The sequence below is a fragment of the Mustela putorius genome, unplaced genomic scaffold (genome assembly GCF_011764305.1).
Source record: "Mustela putorius furo isolate JIRA1106 unplaced genomic scaffold, ASM1176430v1.1 tig00000487_pilon_pilon_pilon, whole genome shotgun sequence".
NCBI classification, from domain to species: Eukaryota; Metazoa; Chordata; class Mammalia; order Carnivora; family Mustelidae; genus Mustela; species Mustela putorius.
The window spans coordinates 2,855,680-2,875,219 of NW_025421399.1; the positions used below are offsets into that span (position 1 = coordinate 2,855,680).

Here is a 19,540-nt window from a genome sequence, read left to right on the forward strand (position 1 = left end):
TCACATGAATGGAAAAAGAGTGTTGATTATTTCAGAGAAGCAGGAGGTAACGTGACAGTTCTGTGCACACACCCTGGTGTCACCCGGGCGCACTCCAGTCCAGCTCTGACATCTGTCAGCTGTGTCCAAGGATAGCCCCTGACACATAGTAGGGCTAGATGAGCCTTAGCTGCAATGTTAATAATGATATCTTTAGGATTTTGGCATGATGATGGTTTTATTATTATTACTATCACCATTACTATATCTGTCTCTAACTCCTAGCCCTAGAAATTAATATAGTACATGTTTATACCAACCGAACAAATAAAGAACGGATGCGAACCCACGCTTCAGAGATTCAGAATTTGCTCATTTTGAATAAACTTCCTACATCCTTGTCAAGAGATTCCGATTGATCTCCTCGGGGGTGTCTGGGGATCGGGAAGGACCGCATCTGGCACAGAACCTGCCCCCACGCAGTTCTGTCACCCCCTCCCCCAACTTCTGCACCCTTCACTCCTGCCGCCGCCCCAGGCGCCCACATCCAGCAGAGGGCGCTGTGGCCTCAAAATGCAGCCCGCAGCCGGTTCCCGCCTGCCTTTCCTAGAGGCCAGAAGCTCGGGAGGGAGGGTACCCGCAAGGGGATGGGCCCGACACCCATCAGACCATTTGTCCTAACTAGTCCCTTTCTCCAAGCACTCAGCAAACTCCCTATCACCCACTGCTGGCTGTTTTTCCTAACCTCGCCCTGCTCTTTGAAGGCTCCAGAACTCTAGACCTCCCTTCTTGGAGCCTCAGAAACTGCATTTCAGCAATGAATCATACCGGCCTTATGCTGTTCTGTTACTGTTTCCAAATTCCATGGCAGCACAGCTATAAACCTCCGTCTGGCCCTCTGAAGAGCCTTCTGCCAGCCACCCACAGCCTTCTCTTCTCCAGTCCCGTTCCAACTTCTCCAGACAAAACTCACTCACCCCACCCAGCTTACTTCTGCTCCCATCTGCTGCAGGGGAAGGACTATTTCTTTCATTCAGTCTTTCAGCTAACAATTGTTTGGGGCCAAGGTTAGCATCACGCAGAGACAAAGACAGCCAACCTTTACTGAACACTACTGCTATGTGCCAAATGTTGTCCTAAGCACTTCACACACTCTTCACGATACCCCCATGAGGCTCCTTAGACCCATTTTACAGATGAGACAACTAAGGCACAGAGTGGTTAAGGGACATGTCCTAAGGTCATACAGTTAGTGACTGAGCTAGTATTCAAAGCCAGGGTGTCTGGTTCCAACAACTGGGCTTCTTAAACAACATGGCATCTGGACTCTCCATACAGACACGGGGCTCTATCCTTGATCCTTAGAACCTCACTGTCCAATATGGCTACCACTAACTACATGACTGCTGAGCACATGACTAATCTAAACTGAGAGGCGCTGTAAGTGTAAAATACCCACTGAATTCCAAAGACTTCGTCTGAAAAAAATCTATATAAAATATAGCATTAAAGGGGCGCCCTTCTAGCTTAGTCGGAAGAACATGGAACTCTTCATCTTGGGGGTGTGAGTTCGGGTCTCACGTTGGGTGTAGAGATTACTCAAAAAAACCTTTAAATACATATATATTTATGTGTATATATATAACACATATATATACATTTATTTACATATACTATACATATATATAGCAATGTACACATATATCATTAATAATTCTTACATTGATTACATGTAGAAGTGATATTTTTGATATATTCAGTTTAAAAATATATCATCAGGGCACCTGGATGGCTCAGTTGGTTAAGCAACTGCCTTTGGCTCAGGTCACGGTCCTGGAGTCCCGGATTCGAGTCCCGCATCAAGCTCCCAGCTCCATGGGGAGTCTGCTTCTCCCTCTGACCTTCTCACCTCTCATGCTCTCTCTCACTGTCTCTTTCTCAAATAAATAAATAAAATCTTTAAAATATATATATATCATTAAAATTAATATCACCTTTTTCTTCTTTTTTTAAAAAAGAGTTTATTTATTTATTTGTCAGAAAGAGAGAGCGAGAGCGCACAAGCAGGCAGAATGGCAGGCAGAGGCAGAGAGAGAAGCAGGCTCCCTGCCAAGCAAGGAGCCAGATGCAGGACTTGATCCCAGGACACCAGGATCATAACCTGAGCTGAAGGCAGCAGCTTAATTGACTGAGCCACCCAGGCATCCCTTCTTTTTTTTTTTTTTAAGATTTTATTTACTTATTTGAGAGAGAGAATGGGAGAGACAGAGCTTGATCCGAGAGCAGGGGGTAGAGGAAGAGGGAGAAGCAGACACTCTTCGCTAAGCAGGGAGCCCAATGTGGGGGTCAATCCCAGGACCCCAGGATCATGACCTGAGCCAAAGGCAGACACTCAACCAAGTGAGCCACCCAGGCGCCCCTCTTTTTACTTTTGAACACATGTTTACTACTAGAACATTCAAATGGTGTAGATGCCTCGCCTTCTATTTCTGGAGGACAGTTCTAGGAGCTCTCAGCCCAGTGAGAGACAGACAGGATCTCCAGTAATTCTAAACCAAGCAAAAATGTGGTGTGTGTCCTGAGAAGTGAGACCAAGGTGGTACAGGAAGGAGCCCAGGGAAGCTTTCCACATGGACTCAGAACTCCAGAGGTCTGCAGGAGTCCACCCTGGAAAGAGAAGCAGTGCGGACAGCCAATGCCAAAGCTGCAAAGCAGAGGGAACCCCAAGTCGACCGGGGAGATGGGACAAGGAGTGCTTCTGGGATGGGCAGAGGGAGCCAAGGCTGGTGGGCCCTCAGACTGTGGGGTGGGAGGTGGGGGCTCTGACTGTGGGACGGAAAGCTCTTGGCAGGATGGAGTTCCAGGAACCCAAGGCTGGGGAGGGCCCTAGGGACTGGGGAAGTTGCCAGCTCAGACTCCAGCAGGGGTGGGGAGGGAGAGAGGGAAAGGGGGCAGGGCAGTGAGTAGCAGATCAGCCCTCCCTCTCCTCCTCTTCCTCCTTGCCACTCCCTGAGGGCCCTGAGGACCAAACTCCTCAGAGGAGGTTGCTGTGAGAGGATAACTTGTGAGGAGCATTTCCTGCCTCTGGTTCACAACTGCTTCCTGCCCAGAGCTCCCAACACTTGACCCCCATTAAATTCTTTCCTCCCAGGGGAGGTGGGTGGCCAGGAGGGCCTCACCACCTCTGCAGGTCTAAGGATCGAAGCCCCTCAGCAGCCAAAGGAGGGAGGATCCCAGGTGTCCAGAGGCTCAGCCTTCCCCAGCCCTTCTGAGGATCTAGACTCCAGGCCTCATGGTGAAACTTCTGGACAGATTTTGGGGGAGTCACCCCTGCCTCCCTCCCCTCGCGGAGAGGACTCTCCTTTTCTGTCTTCTGGCCTCTCTACTCTTTTGAGCCCTTCAGCTCTGGGCAGGAACTCCCAACTCTTCTTCATTTATGGGGCACACATTTTTTTCCCCAAACAGAAGTTAGGGGTTTCTAAAGGGAAGGGGGGGGGTGGTGGCGGTTACGTGCAAATTCCACAGGAAGTAATCCTAAGTGATTCCTTCTCTAGAACCACCTGGGGTCTCCATCTGCAGTTTCCTCCCTGGTTGTGCGGTGAGACCAGTTTCCCAGGAAGTTAATTTTGAGAGTCCACTGACGGTTGCTGAAAGAGGTCAGAACTTTCTTTCTTACTTCCCAAGCCTAAACCATGCCCTCCCCACACTTGTGTGGGTAGTGTAATATCAATACTTAAAATGGGCAAAGGAGGGGCGCCTGGATGGCTCAGTGGGTTAGGCCGCTGCCTTTGGCTCAGGTCATGATCTCAGGGTCCTGGTATTGAGTCCCGCATAGGGTTCTCTGCTCAGCAGGGAGCCTGCTTCCCTCTCTCTCTCTCTCCCTGGCTCTCCGTCTACTTGTGATTTCTCTCTGTCAAATAAATAAATAAATAAAATCTTTAAAATGCAAACTATTTTTTTAAAAATGGGCAAAGGATCCCCCAAAAAAACCCAACTCGGCTCAGTAAAAACCTCGGGTTCTGCCTCTAAGTCACACCTGTCTTCTTGCTTTCATACATCCTGGAGCCCCCTAGAAGTCCACAGTACCAGCCAGGAATCTTGGATTCCTCCAAAAATGCTGCACTGAGAGCGGAGATGAGCCCTGGGGAGACTTAGACCCTTGACCTGACCTTGTCTCTGGATCACCAGCTGAGCCACAGTGTGGGACATCCCGCCCCATCGTCCACACACCCTTTAGAGCCGGGGCAGAATTCCCTTAGAGGATGGGATCTCCCCTTCCAGGTATGCTCAGCCCGGGTCCAAGGAGAAAGGAAGTCCCTGCGAGAGCGACAGACCTAGAGGGCAGACCTAGAGGGCAGACCCATTCGGATAGCCAGGCAACCCAGAGGCCCCTCTGTGCCTAGGGCTCCCCCTGGTGGCGATGGTAAGAAACTACCAGAGACTTGGACAGAAGAAGCGGACCCTAGAGGAAACTACTAATGGGGATAAAGACTTTCTTCCCCTTCCCTCACTCGTACGTACCCCTACCCCACCCTCCACAGGGACCAGATGCCAAGGAGTGGATTTGTGTGAGCCTAAAAAGGGCCCTGGAGTTCTTACTCCACTTTCATTTTTCAGGCTGTACCACATTGGCCCTGCCTGGCTGGAGTGGAATCCAGGCTCTAGGGCCCCAGACCTACCCTGAGACACCCTCAGTGAAGGGGGAGCCCACACTGCGGCAGCAAAGGTCAGATCGGCCAGAGAAGACTCCTCCCCGCCCTCAGCACCCGGCGCCCTACACCACCAGCTCACCCTCTCCCCGTCCTAAAACCTTCTATTCCTTCCATCCCGCCCCTCCAACGGATCCAAAAGCTAAGCCACATTTGGAGAGGAGGTTGCAAGTGCGAAGAGAGGAGGGAAGGGGCAGGGAAGGGGGTCCTCCGGCCTGTGCAAGCTCCGTCCCTCCCCAAGCCGCCCCAGGTTTGGCCCTTCTGGGTGCTCTAAGGAAGCGGGCGGACTAACCCCGAGCTGGGGGTGGGGCAGCGCGGAGGGGCGGGGGAAGGGAGGAGGCAGAGGGAGGAGGGGAAGGGAGCCCAGGCGTGGAGGCCTGGTTTGGGAGGTGAGGGGCTCGTCCCCCTCAGCCCCGTGGGTTGCAAAGAATTGCTAATTGCAACTAAACGAGGCCTCGGTATGGGGGAAGGGGCAGTCGCTCGGCTGTCAGGGGCTGCCGCCTCTTTGAGTGCCCGGGGAAGGCCAGGCCAGCCTGCTCTTCTCATGTAAAGCAGCTTTTTGTCTGGGGGAGCCAGGGCTGGGGCCAGGGGCTGGGGAAGGGGCCCAAGCCATTAGCAAGCTTCTTGTTCCCCAGAAAGCCGTTGGCTTCTCGGAGTGAGGACACCCCCTCCGCCGCCGCGGCCGCCGCCGCCGCAGAGTTTTTTATGGTGGGGCTTGATGGGGTGCTGCCCAGCAGGAGGGGGGGTGGGCCCGGGATCCCAGCACCCCCCTTGCGGGGCTGTGGGAAAAAACTGAGCACAAAGAAGGGGGCTGGCCCAGCCGAGTTGGGAGACAGGGCAGCTCTGATCCTGCGCTGCCCTGAGCTTGAAGTACCCGTTGCTGGAACCCCTTCCCAGAAAATGGACCCGGTAGCCACGCGGATCTTATCTGGTCAGCCGGGCCCCCTTTCAGACTTCCTCATCCACTTTGCCAGCCTTCTGAATGTTTTGTACTATGGGGAGTGGGAAAGGTCTGGAAGATCTAAGCCTGAGCCCAACCAGGGAGAAGAAAGAATTGAACCTCTGGAGAAATCCTATAAAAACACAGGAACTCTGGGGCCACCTAACCTTTTAAAGACTGGAGAGTGTTGCCTTCTAATTTGGATGCGCAGTTTTGTGAGCATCTATAGACTTGGACAAGAGATTACATAACTTTGAGCCTCAGTTTTTTCATCTATAAAATGGGGGCAAGAGCAACCATGCACTTAAAGTTCTCATGAAGATACTGACAGGCAAAGTATCCGGCGGGGCAGGCGCTAGTTCTCAGTGTGTTCCTTGCCCTTCTGGAAACATCCATCCTTCTACAAGCACGCATGTTCCAGGGATAATGAGGTCTGGGTACTTCACACTTGTCTAGCACTTTACAATTTCTAGAATGCACGTGTCGGCTCTCAGACAATAACCATAAGTGGAACAGGTCTTTGCTCCCTACATGGGGGGGGGTGTTCCCAGAGGAGAATTCAGATTCCCCTGACTCTCCCCACCTCCTCAACCCCCACTTCCACCCTGGCTCCTCCCACTCACTCCTGTGAGCCCAGCTCCCAGATGAGGCAATGGAGCCCAGGCAGATGGGGCAATGGAGCCCAGCGCTGGCTGGGGGAGGCCAGCTTGCCTTCGTGGCCACCTTGGCTCTGCCCCTAAATCCACGCTCAGAAACTTTGGCCTGTGTGGGTGCCCTTCATTCTGTTCCACACAGGGGCCGCTGAGAAGCAGAGAGCGGCTCCCCTCGCAGCCTGGGAACCTCAGACTGGGGGGTAGCAGATCGCAGCGGAGTCCGTCCTTCCCCTCCGTCCTTTTCTGACTAGAAGTGTGCTGCTTCACCCAGCAGTGCTGCCTCCCCTTCCTTCCTCTCTTTATTTTTGGGGCCCTGAGGTATCTTCGCATCCCAGTGTGTTGCCCTCGCTGGAGCCCTGCCGTCTCCCCACCCAGAGGATCCTGATCCCAGAGGGCCTTTGGCCAAAGGGCTCTGGCTTTGGGCCAGGGCCTTTCTCATTGCCTGGCTCCCTCCCCACAGGCCCCTAATCCCTCTCACCCAGCAGGAAGCCCTTAAGCTGCCTTTTCAGCGGCCTTCCCCAGCCCGCTGCGGGCTCTGGGCCTTTCTATACCACCCTGGGCAGGAGCTATGTTGTACAAGCTGGAGGGAGCGCCCCCGCAAAGAGGTCATGGTGCCCACGGGAGTTTCCAGCTCTAGCAGCCTCTCCTCCTGGTCACCTCTTCGGGCTTACCCCCCTCTAGTACACTCCCTGGGCTTCCACGGCACAGACAGCCCGGGCTAACTTGCATCAAAGCCACGGGCTGGGTCCAGGTGGGGGTAGGGACCCTAGGGGGACAGTGGGCAGGAGGCCAGGACCTGGAGAAGTGTGGCAGTCAGGAGAGGCCCCTTTGGCTCTGTGCCTTTGGTCCTTTTGGCAGGTCCCTCCATCTTTCCTCTGATTCCAGCCTCTGTCCTCAAGCCCTCAAAGTTCATTCACAGCCTGCTCAGACTCACTACGCAGCCCAGACTGAGGACTGGAGAGCCTAGCCCCTGGAAGGCCCATGAGACCCTCTCTGGCCCACCCTGGCTGAGAGGGAGGCCAAGTGAAGGGAAGAGAGCACTGGGGGGAGGGGAGGGACTGGGCTCTTTTGCTCCTCTAGCCTTATATCGGGGTGACTAGGATGGGGATTTCAGAGCTTGGATTATGCTGGGACAGGCTTAGCTTCAAACCCTCAGTCCCCCTGGCCTTTGCAAACCTCCTCCTACTGATTCTGATTTTTGGTTTGGAAAATATAGTCCTTGTATGGCCTAGTCCCTACCCTGCCCTCACCGTTTCCTCCCCTCCTTCTCCAGGAAAAAAGTACACCCCCCCCCACCTTGGCCCCCTTCTCTGTAGCTCAAACCCCAGCCCAGCCTCTCAGTCAGCCTCCCACTCCAGGAAGCCGGGCTTTGGCTGGCTTGGAGTGGTTAGAGGAGAGTTGGGGTGCCTCTGGGAGGTCTGTTTGTAGTTCAGATTCTTCTCATTCCAGGCTCAGCAGGCTCTCTCTAAGGGAAGGGCCCGGGGTGGAGGGGCGGGGGGAATCCTTGGGGCACCAGCTGTGGGGAAGGGAAGCTTCCTGGAGAGCCGAGGGAAGTGTTTGCTTCTCCTCCCAATGACCCCCATCCACAAGGTAGGAGCTACCTCTCCCAATTCCATCTTTGGGGTCCCCCCACTCCAAGCTGCCTCAACATGAAAGCCTCTCCCCAAAAAAGGAGACATTTAGAGGGCTCAACTGAGGTCTGATCTCTTTCTTTGTTTCCTAAGGAGTTTCTTGCCTTCTGGGATGCTTACTTTATGGAGGAGCTGGGGAGGGTATCAAAAGAGGGATGCCTGGAGAGAGACTGGGTGAGTACCAGCTTCAACGAGGACTTGACACTCTGTCCCCCAAACTGAAGTCTCCTGTAGATTTTTCTTTGAATCCAGCATAGGCAGATCTGTCCCTCTATACTGCTAGATCCCAGACCACAGAATTCCTCCCGGTTTGATCAGAGAGACCCAGCCCTTGGGGGCGAAAGCATCCTGAACCCCTCAGGCCTTAGAAGTCTGACATCTGCCACAATTTCCCGTGAAACCTCATCCTTGGCTGCTTCTACCTGGTCTAAGGAGAGGAGGAAAATGAGTATTAAAGACTTGAGTGTCCATTGACTGCTCACTGACAACTTTATCTGGTCCTCCCCACCCAGCGAGAGAGCAGATTCACATCCCTACCTTACAGATGAATAGTCTGAACTCCAGAGGGCTCAGAGTGACCCGTCCTGGGAAGGTAGTAGTGAAGTAGGGAGCACTGTCGTGTGCCTGTGTTCAGGGGCCTCTCCGGGTGACCTGTGGTTGACAATCTGCTTCCAGGTTACAAAACAGCATGCACCACCCTAAACCTCTTTTCCCAAAGCAATTCTTCAAATCCATTTTCTTGGTCCGTCCTCACTTCAAGGGGAAAAGGAGAGATTTATTGTACCATTCTGCAGATGGAGAAACTGATACTCAGAAAAGCAAAATGATTCACTGAAGGTCAGAGAACTAGTAAGTACTAAGGCCGGGACCTGAGCACTTCAGTTTCCTGGAGCCACTTCATGAGTGCCACGATTGTATCAAATTTGTTTTTCCCTTTACGCTACAGATTGGGGACCAAAACATTTGCAATTAAGTACAGCTTCAAGGGACACCTGGGTGGCTCAGTGGGTTAAAGCCTCTGCCTTCAGCTTAGGTTGTGATCCCAGGGTCCTGGGATCAAGCTCCGCATTGGGCTCTCTGCTTGGCGGGAAGCCTGCTTCCTCCCCTCTCTCTGCCTGCCTCCCTGCCTACTTGTGATCTCTGTCTGTCAAATAAATAAATAAAAATCTTTAAATAAATAAATATGGCTTCAAGAAATTGGTTAATTTGGGGGCACCTGGGTGGCTCAGTGGGTTAAACCTCTGCTTTCAGCTCAGGTCATGATCTCAGGGTCCTGGGATTGAGTCCCCCATCAGGCTCTCCGCTCAGCAGGGAGCCTGCTTCCCCCTCTCCCTCTGCCTGCCTCTCTGCCTACTTGTGATCTCTCTCTGAACTAATAAATAAATAAAATCTTTTAAAAAAAACTAAGAAATTGGATAATTTTGTCAAAACTGGAGGATGGAAACCTGGACCCTAGAAACCTAGCTTGCTTACTTCTCAAAGCTTGGTTTCTTGCCTCCCTAAGTTGGGTTCCAGAGGTGGGCAAAGCTGTCAGAGTAAGGGGGTTGGATGGGGTGTCCAGGCAGGAGGCTTGGATCTCTGGATTGCCCACACTAGAGAGTTCTTCAGGCCCTGTCGTATTTTTAGAGGGCATTAATTCACTTAACAAATGTTTACTGAGCACCTACTATATACCACCTATTAATAAGCCCAAGAGTATGCACAGAAACTAAGACACAGCCTCGGTTCTCAAGAAACTATCTTGTTAAGAACTGGGGGGGTTAGACATACCAAGTACTAAATGTCACCAGATAAGCACACTCCCAGAGAAAGGAGTGTGGGGGTAGTGTCAAGAAAACACCACAGGGACCAGTCTTGAAGGATTTACAATGGTGGAAGGGCTTTTATGGAAGGACCCAGTGAGGCAAGGACATAAAGTATGAAAACACCAAGGGTGGGGTGCCTGGGTGGCTCACTGGGTTAAGCCACTGCCTTCAGCTCAGGTCATGATCTCAGGGTCCTGGGATCGAGTCCCCCATTGGGCTCTCTGCTCAACAGGGAGCCTGCTTCCCCCTTTTCTCTCTGCCTGCCTCTCTATCTACTTGTGTTCTCTGTCAAATAAATAAATAAAATATTTTTTTTAAAAAAGGAAAGAAAACACCAAGGGTTCTGCTCTGTGTAGGTCATAAGTGAAGTCAGGATAAGGTATAGAAACTAAGATCACTCTGGGTGCTTTACATAAATGGATACTTAAGGTGCTAGAACTGAATTGTGCTCCCACATTCCTATGTGGAAACCTGAACCCTCAAAGTGAATGTATTTAGAGGGGCTCCTGGGTGGCTCAGTTAAGCATCTGCCTGTCTTTGGCTCAGGTCATGATCTTAAGGTCTTGGAATCCATCCCCTCATAGGGCTCCCTGCTCAGCGGGGAGTCTGCCTTTCCTCCTACCCTTCCCTGCTGGCTCATGCTCTCAGAAGGAAGTAGGCAGGGGCGCCTGGGTGGCTCAGTGGGTTAAGCCGCTGCCTTCGGCTCAGGTCATGATCTCAGGGTCCTGGGATCGAGTCCCGCATCGGGCTCTCTGCTCAGCAGGGAGCCTGCTTCCCTCTCTCTCTCTGCCTGCTTCTCCGACTACTTGTGATTTCTCTCTGTCAAATAAATAAATAAAAATCTTTAAAAAAAAAAAAAAAAAAAAAAAAAAAAGAAGGAAGTAGGCAAATAAATAAATTCATTAAAAAAAAAAAATTGTTAGGGGGACCGGAAGAACAGACTTTATAATGAAGACACAGAAATGAGCCTCCAGGAGGAGTTGCCGCTTTTGCCACATCAGGTAGGGGGAATCATGAGCCCAACTTCTACTCCTGCCACAGATGCTGAACAAGGGGCACACTTCATTCCAGGACCTCACCTGCCAGCAGAAATAGAGCAGCGAGATCATGGCCTCATCTCCCTTGAACTTCCAAGTCCCAAAGGAATGAAGGAATGCATTCTGTATCTGGACCTCTAGCTGCAAGGGAGGCTAAGCCATGAGGTTTTTGTTTGTTTGTTTGTTTGTTTTTGTTTTGGCTTTCTAACCTCTGTAGCACAGGAAGGTACCTAGAAGGAGGTGGGAATGGATGCTGAAGGCCAGTCCATCTTGTCTACCGCACTAGAAATTAACACGGGGAAAGTGACACTGGGGTTTGAGTTTGAACAGTTGTTGAATGAGTTTGGAGTGGGGTATAGAGCAAGACTGGGTAGCTGCCAAGATTACCCAGGGCTCAGAAAGCTAATTGAGTGCTCTGGAAAGCAGAGAGCTCTGGAGTGTGCATAAGAATCACTGGAGGATTATGAATTCTGATTATCGGGAGGACCCAGGAATCTGTTGTGTTTTTTTTTTTTTTCTTTAAGATTTTATTTATTTAGGGCGCCTGGGTGGCTCAGTGGGTTGAAGCCTCTGCCTTCGGCTCAGGTCATGGTCTCAGGGTCCTGGAATCGAGTCCCGCATCAGGCTTTCTGCACAGTGGGGAGCCTGCTTCCACCTCTCTCTCTGCCTCCTTGTGATCTCCATTTGTCAAATAAAAAAATAAAAATCATTTAAAAAAGATTTATTTATTTGACAGAGATCACAAGTAGGCAGGGAGGCAGGCAGAGAGAGAGGGAGAAGCAAGCTCCCCGCTGAGCAGAGAGCCTGAGATGTGGGGCTCCATCCCAGGACGCTGGGATCATGACCTGAGCTGAAGGCAGAAGTTTTAACCCACTGAGCCACCCAGGCACCCCAGAAATCTGTATTTCTAATAGGCAGCTCCTGCCTCAGGGCCCCTTCTTCTGTGATTCTGAGGCCTGTGGACTTCAGGCTTTCAAGAATATGGTCCTGGGGCAGAAGCTCCAGTGGTGCAATTCCACATAGTACTGTGAGCTCTGCAAAAGTTCGGTTTTTCAGGGGTACAATGAGCCAAGTTAGCCCCTTGCTCTCCCTTCCTGAGAGCTGGTTCTGAAGATTGGATGCTTAAACCCTGAAAAAGGCCAGTGAGGTGGGGGTGCAGAGGCAGGGGGCCTGCTGGAACCCAGGAGTCTAGGGATTTAAGCCCCCCATCAGTAGGACCAGCACCTAGGAGAACTAGGTGACCCCTCAGTGACAGGCACAAAAAACGTCTTGGAGCTGTGACTCACTGCGTCCTTTCTTCCAACCCTGGCCCTGATGTTCAAGACCCTTGGGACCCTACTTTGATTACAGTGGTGACAGAGCACCTTAAACCTTGGGGAGTTTAAGGATTTGAGAGACGAGGAGCAAGGTCAAACAGAAACAGGGGGCAGGAGAGGAAGGGAAGAGAAGACTGGCACTGCCATCCAGAGTGGCCTGGAGTCCCCGTGGGAAGCCAGCGATGTCCTGAGCCCACACTGAATGGCAACACAAAATAATATCCAAACAGATTTTTTTTTTCCTTTTCTTTCTCAGTAATTTTGTTTTCCTGGTTCTTATTCCCCAGCCCCAGCCCTCAAGCTCCCAGTTCTGAGAGCAAGCCCTGGCCTTCTCCGGACAGCACACCCCAACCCAGCCCCACACCTCAGGGGAGGTCATCACTTCAAGTCAGAGCAGGGCCAAGTCTGCAGGGCTAGGCAGCCAGGGAGGAGGACCCATCCTTCTTCCCAGGGGTCCCCTTCCACACCCAGTTCCAGACTCCCAGGGTCCCCTCCAGAAACTTCTGCAGTCTTGCTTAGCCAGGATCCCCCGTGCCTGCCTCCTGGGGCTGGTTCTCCCAGGAGAAGAACAAGCTTTTGGGCTAGCGGAGGGAGTCAGAAACCCATTCCCCAGCCCCCAGTTATCACCACAAAGCAAAGTCCAGGGAAAGGGGTGGGGTGGGTGTTAGAGAGCCAGGTCCCCACTAGTAAATCAAAGTTGGTTTCCCAGATGGAGCTGCAGCGGCTTTGATTTCTCAAGCCGCCCCCTCCCCCTCTGCCTCCCCTCACCCCCAGCTCCATGGTTTCAATTCCTCCCTGAAAAGCAGTGGGGCCTCCTTTCAAAGCAGCCCAGCGCCTCCAACTCCCAACTACAGCTTAAGTTACAGGAAGGAGAAAGGGGAGGGGGTGAGGTGGCCCAGCCTGGAGGAAAATGAGAGAAATTCTGGGAGAAGTGAAGGGGACAAGGGAGAGTGAAAAGAAAGGAAAAAGGAGGGAAAAAAGAGAGCAAGTTGGGAGATGGGGTACAGATAGTAGCAGAAAGAGGTCCTCTGCTGGAGCAGGAGGGAACCCACTGGGGAAGCAAACCTATCTCTCATCCTTCCCCAAGTGAGCGTTCCCCCACCCCCTTCAACCCTGAGGACTCCTCCACATCGACAAATCTATGATTCCGGCTCTCCCCGTTCCTCTCCTCTTGGCATTAGTTTCTAGAACTTTCCAGGAGACAAAATATCTGATTCATTCACTCCCAGAGATACTTATTCCTGGGACTGAGATGGCAGGAGTCACCCCCATGAACCTCATTAACCAAACTCAACACTGATTTTTCAGCTTTGTTTTCCCCAGTCTGCTCTTGAGCAGCCCACACCTTGCTCTTGCTTGGCCTAGGCCTGGGTTAATTAAAGTCCTTAATTAATAGATCATCTGTTATATCTGTTTAATCCTTTTATGGCCCATTTTGCCATCCAGAGACCTTGGGGAAGGGTGGTGGAAGGGCCTAACAGCTGTACTCTCTGCCAAGTCCCCCCCTCCCTCCCACTGGGTCCCCACTGCCAAGGGGACAGACTTGGAACTTGGCAGGGGGTGGGATGAGGTGCACTGAAAGAGACCTACTAGTGGACAGGCAGTGGGGGCTCTGGGAGTCCTAGACCTGATGATTCTGCGGCCCATTTCTAAGGGCTGGTTCCCTGAAAGCTGAGTGGAGGACCACGTTCGGGGAGAGGAAATTCAGCATCTCACCTGAAATCAATTCCAGGACTTAGTGGCCAGGCTGGGAGAAGAGGAAAAGGAAGATTCTTGACCAGGCAGAGAGAGATACCTTGTGCGCTAGGGGAGGGGTAGCGGGTAGCCCCGTAGATTCTCTGAAGGCTCAAACCTTGTTTTCCCCATTGAGAGTATTTCCTTTCGCTTAGAGAATAAAAACTGAAGATTCAAAGCATCTGACATTAAGTTCTCTTCCTTAGCCCTCCCCTCCTAAACAGATACACCCCCCTTTTCCTTTAGGGTAGAGGGTGCTTCAGGAGAGAAAGAATGCTGACCCAGGATTGAGGAAATGAAGAAAGGGGTTTCCTTTCTTCGCAGGAGCCCAAGACCAACCAGTAATGTTCAGGAACATTCCTTTCCTTGCTGGGGGCTGGGTGGGGGGGTGATTTCTCCAGAAGGCAGAGGTTCTAATGGGAAAGAAACAAGGAGACAAGCAGGCACACAATTACCCAGAGTCTTTTCCTTGGAAAAATGAAAGGCCAGAGACAAGAGGATTTTTGTGTGAGAGTGGGGAGCCCTGGGAAGAGCCCCTCAGGTTTCCTTAGCCAAAGGAATTTCCCTGTGCTGTCTCTGAGCAGGCTCATGGTGTTCAGGATATTGCTGCCAAGCTGTCTTTTCGCTTACCTGTAACACACAAGCCTTTTGGGCAAGGAGTTTCCACGATCCAAACATACGATTTTCACAGCTCCCTTTATCAGGCCCAAAGGTAAAAATCAATAATTGTTTTCATGATCCCCCCTCTACAGACGAGGGAGCTGAAGCTAGGGAAAGCAAATTGACTTGCCCAAGCTCACTCGGCAGGTGTGGGAGCCAGCAGCCAGAACATTCTGAGCCTCAGACCAGGTTTCTTTCCTCTCTACCAGCTCTTTGCTCTGTTCTGCAGGGTTGAGCTTTCTGTTCTAACAGAACATCCCCTGAAACGGAGTGCAAACTGTCATTACAATGTGTCCCCAACAATTATTCCAGATATCGGGTTTGTAACTTGAGAGATGACTGACAGCCGTGCCTCGAGATTTAGAGAAGTGGCACTCTCACTGTGTACTGGGGACATCTGGGCCCCCATCCTACCGCAGAAGCCCAAGACCAACCAGAAACGTTCAGTCAATGCCTCGAGATTTAGGGAAGTGGCACTGTGACTGCGCACTGGGGACATCTGGGCTCCCACCCTACCGCAGAAGCCCAAGACCAACCAGAAATGTTCCTCAGGGCTGAACAGCAGCTGTGCTCTGAAGCAGATGGCAGACTATCACCCCCCTAGACCCGAAGTTTCCTGAAGCTGGAGCCCAGGTCTCTATAGACTTTGTCTGCTTTGCATATCGTAGGTACTCAAAACCTTGTTGAATTGAAAACAATAGCTATTATTTTTCAAGCTTTTATTTATGTTTTTAAAGATTTTTTAAAAATTTATATATTTATTTGACAGACAGAGATCACAAGTAGGCAGAGAGGCAGGCAGAGAGGGAGGAGGAAGCAGGCTCTCCGCTGAGCAGAGAGCCCAATGTAGGGCTCCATCCCAGGACCCCGAAATCATAGACCTGAGCTGAAGGCAGAAGCTTTAACCCACTGAGCCACCTTTTTAGCCTGTATCAGGTCAAGTGAGTGCCGTGCTCTACCTCATTGAATTGTCACAACAGCTATTTAGCTATTCAAGTTCAACCAACTTGAGACTCTCAGTGTCCTGAGAAGTGAGCCTGTGTAGTTCACACGAGGGCTAGCCTCTTTTCTTCTGGCCCCACCACTCCTTCTCAGTCTCCCTCCTCCTCGACCCATTGTCCTCAATGTTGGTATCTCCAAAGCTCTAGTTTTCCCACCCAATCCACCTTCCCTGGGTGATCTTAGGCACTAGCAACAACCATAGCCTAAAGTTACCAGATCTGAATCTAGCCTAGAGCCCCCACCTGGCCCCTGGCTTAGAATAGCCACCTGTTTTCTGGGCACCCTCCATTGGATGTACCATCAGCTTGGACCAGCTCGCCTGAGTTCATTACACATCCTGGTCTGCATTTCCTAGCTTCGTTAATGACATCAGGGCATCTTGGTCAGAAACCTTGGTTGGCCTCCTCCGTCCTCTCTCTTCTCCAACTACACAGCCTCTGCTCATTGGACGCCCTCACCATCTCTTGCCCAGACTCTTGTAATCTCTCCCTAACTGGTATCTCTGACTCACCCAAGTCATGTTGCCCATGTCTCCCCAAATGCACCAGCTAAATCTTGGGCATGACTCTTTCCCTTGCCCACACTCCAGCATATCTCCAACGGCAGGAATCCAGATTGGGTGCACGATATCTAGGGTCCCTGCTTATTTAAAATCTCCTCTGCCATCATTCTCCTACACAGGGCTCTAGCAGGCCCAAATTTGTGTATTCTTGGGCTTCCTGCCCATTCCAACCATTTGACCCCACCATACCCTTGCATGTGCTGGTCCCTCGGGCTGGAATGCCCATCCCCACCTTGAGATGGGGGCTTCATATTTCTATACCTAGTGCCTCACACATGGTCTGCAAAGCCCTGTGGATCTGGGTTCTCTTTACCTCATTCTATTTTATTCCTCACTACAACTACACAATCTTCCACTGCCCTCCCCAACCCAGTCTGATTCCTGTATTACACTGCCTCAGCATAGGCTTCCCCTCCATACCGCTGAATCCTGTGGCAATTTTGCATCCATTTAAGTGACTATGTGATAAGTGTGAGTGTCTCCCTCTTCCACTAGAATGCAAGCTGCCCAGGAACAGGGTTGCTTCTGGTGATCACTACCTAATTAAGTGCATAAAAGCACACAGTTCTTATAAAACATTAGGGGCTGTGTGGTGTAGGAGACAGAACGCACACACAGCTTTAAGAGCCAAGCAGGCCTGGGTTTAAATCTCAGCTCGGACACTTTGTGACGTTGAGAAAGTTGTCAAATCTCACCTAAGGTGAGATTCTTCATCTTGAACAAATAAATGAATGAATAAATGAATGAATGAATTGTTTTTTTTTCTTCTTTAAATAATTTTATTTATTTATTTGGCAGAGAGAGACATGAGAGAGGGAATACAAGCAGGGAAAGAGGGAGAGGGAGAAGCAGGCTTCCCTCGGAGCAGGGAACCAGATGTGGGGCTCGATCCCAGGACGCTGGAATCATGACCTGAGCAGAAGGCAGACGCTTAATGACTGAGCCACCCAGGCGCCCCTGAATGAATGAATTTTTATTTTATTTTTAATTGTAGATTCTTCATCCATGAACCCAATGCAATACTTCTTGTGTATGTGCAGTGTTCAATAGGAGCTCAAGAAATGGTAGTAGTGGGACACCTGTGTGGCTCAGTGGGTTAAGCCTCTGCCTTCGGCTCAGGTCATGATCCCAGGGTCCTGGGATGGAGGCCCACATGGAGACCTGCATTGGGCTCTCTGCTCAGCGGGGAGCCTGCTTCCCGCCTGCTCTGTGCCTGCCTCTCTGCCTACTTGTGATCCCTCTCTCTCTATGTTAAATAAATAAATAAAATCTTAAAAAAAAAAAAAAAGAAATGGTAGTAGTTACCCTTTGTATCCAAGGATGTTTGCCGAATAAATATTTAATTCATGTCACTTCATGTTTTGAAAGGTTCTTCATGATTGTAAAATGTATTCCTGTCATTCTGAAATTACTCTGGATGTGTAAATCTCATATTTTAAAAATCTGCTGGCTCATTCCCACTTTGCAGATGGTGAACCTAAGGTACAAAGAACTGAAATGACTATCCGAGTCAGGGATCAGGTCCAGGTCAGTGCTCAAGCTAATTAAAAAAAAAAAAAAAATCAGAATTAACTGTTGTACCTATCAATATGACATAATCTACTGTTTAAACTGAGAGAATCTGCTCATTTCCTTTAGTTACTGATCTCCTGCCATTGAAAGGTGGGTTTGTGGTGTGGAAAGTGTGTGGATAGACCTGAAAACCTGAAGATGTAGGTTCTGGTCCTGTTCACATTCCAGATCCTCACACGAAAAGGCAAGAGTAAGGGAGAAATATCGTGATTTCACCCAGGCGTGATTTCTTATTTCATGTAGAAATGCTAGATAAGGGACACCTGGGTGGTTTAGTCCTTGGTCGCCTGCCTTCAGCTCAGGCTCAGGTCATGATCCCAGGGTCCTGGGATGGAGCCCTGCATTGGGCTCCCTGCTCAGCAGGAAGCCTGTTTCTCCCTCTCCCAGTCTCCCTTCTTGTATACCCTTTCTTGCTGCCTCTGTCAAATAAATAAATAAAATCTTAAAAAAAAAAAGGAGGGGGGGGAGAAAGAAAGAAATGCTAGATAAGTGCAGGATCTCAGTAGAATGACTATTCTTCCGGGATACCACAAACTCTTGACCGTCGGGGATGCCGCCATTTTCCTCTGCACCCCTCCCTCCTCCACCCCCACCCCCCAGCACCTACCGCAGTGGTGTGAAATGAGAAGACTCAAGAAAAGTCTGTTGAAGGAATGAACACTTTTCTGCGTGAATGAAAGAAGGCCTGTGACTTCTTTTTTCCACCTCCAGCTCCCCCTTTGTGGGGGTGGTTGTGGAAGGGATAACCGTCACTCAAAACTGGCCCCAGGGCAGGAAAACAGGTTTGTCACGGAAGGAAATTGAAGATGCTGCATTTCTATTGGAGATTGACAATCAATTTCCGATCAGACGGTGAGCTTCCTGAGTGGAGAGTAGGAGCCTGTCTTACTCATTTTTGTTTTCCCTGCTCAGCTCAGGGGCTTGGTCCCAGCTCTAGAGAAGCACAGGGATACACTGGGAGGGGGAGACTGAAGGAGGAGCCCTCAGGTGTGGTTCAGGCCCCTCCAGAATACAACTCTAGACTGTTCCTTAACCATGTGGATTTGGGGGTGAGCTGTAAATGGAATGGAGAGCAAAAAGCACGTTAGGAATACTTTAGAATGCTTTAGGAAGGTTTCTTCCTAAAGTAGTGAAAAGAAAAATTCTTCAGGATACAATAAGGACCATTTTCACATTGTAAAGAACTTGAAAATCTGCTTATCATTCAACTGGGGGGGGGGGGTGTGTGTCAAATCCTGTCCAACCTGGATCTGTTATACGTATCCATTTAGAGTTTTTTGTTTTTTTTTTTTCTGCTGCTGCCCATTCCATTCTTCTTTTTCTCTCAAATCTCTTTTGTTGTTTCTGTTTGGTTTGCAAAGCAATCCTTTTCTAGATCAGAGCAGGAAACACCTCGCCAGGCTGGGAGGACTTATTGTACTGAGAAGTAAAGGGTTTTCAAAACTCAACTTTCTTTCTTCTTTTTAAGTTATCCGCCCCCCCCCCCCGCCCCCTTTCCCTTGGAAGACACGGTAGAGGTAATTGATCCATCATCCAGTATCAGGCCCTGGAGATTTACACGCAAATCCCTCCTAACCTCCCCGCCCCCAAACCCTTTCCCAAATTTAAAATCCTAGGAGGGGAAAGATAGAAGACCGTTCTAAACTAGTAGGAACCCTTCTGGCGGCCACCACCCATCCCCAACCAGGTGAGAGACGGGGGAGATGGGGTAGGTAATCCGCCACAACCCCCCAGCCTCTCCCTCGCCACACAGGCCACCTCTTTCTGGTGTGGAATCACTTAAGGTTTGGGTAAAACTCCCCTCTCTTCCAGGAGACAGTATCTGGAAGCTTTTAGGGGACGGAGGCAGAGGTGGGGAGAGAGGAGGAAAATGCCCCCAACGGCCTAAGAAAGTCATCTCTTCACTCAAAACTGCCCGTCACCCCCCACCCCCCACCATT

The 19,540-nt window shown here is 50.6% G+C and overlaps 1 long non-coding RNA gene across 1 annotated transcript; it reads left to right on the top strand.

Moving 5' to 3' along the window:
- Nucleotides 1-7,763: 7,763 nt before the first annotated feature.
- On the top strand, nt 7,764-8,088 carry LOC106003764. Its single transcript, XR_001176442.2, has 2 exons — nt 7,764-7,871; nt 8,006-8,088. It is a non-coding gene; the product is annotated as an uncharacterized LOC106003764 (long non-coding RNA).
- Nucleotides 8,089-19,540: the final 11,452 nt, after the last annotated feature.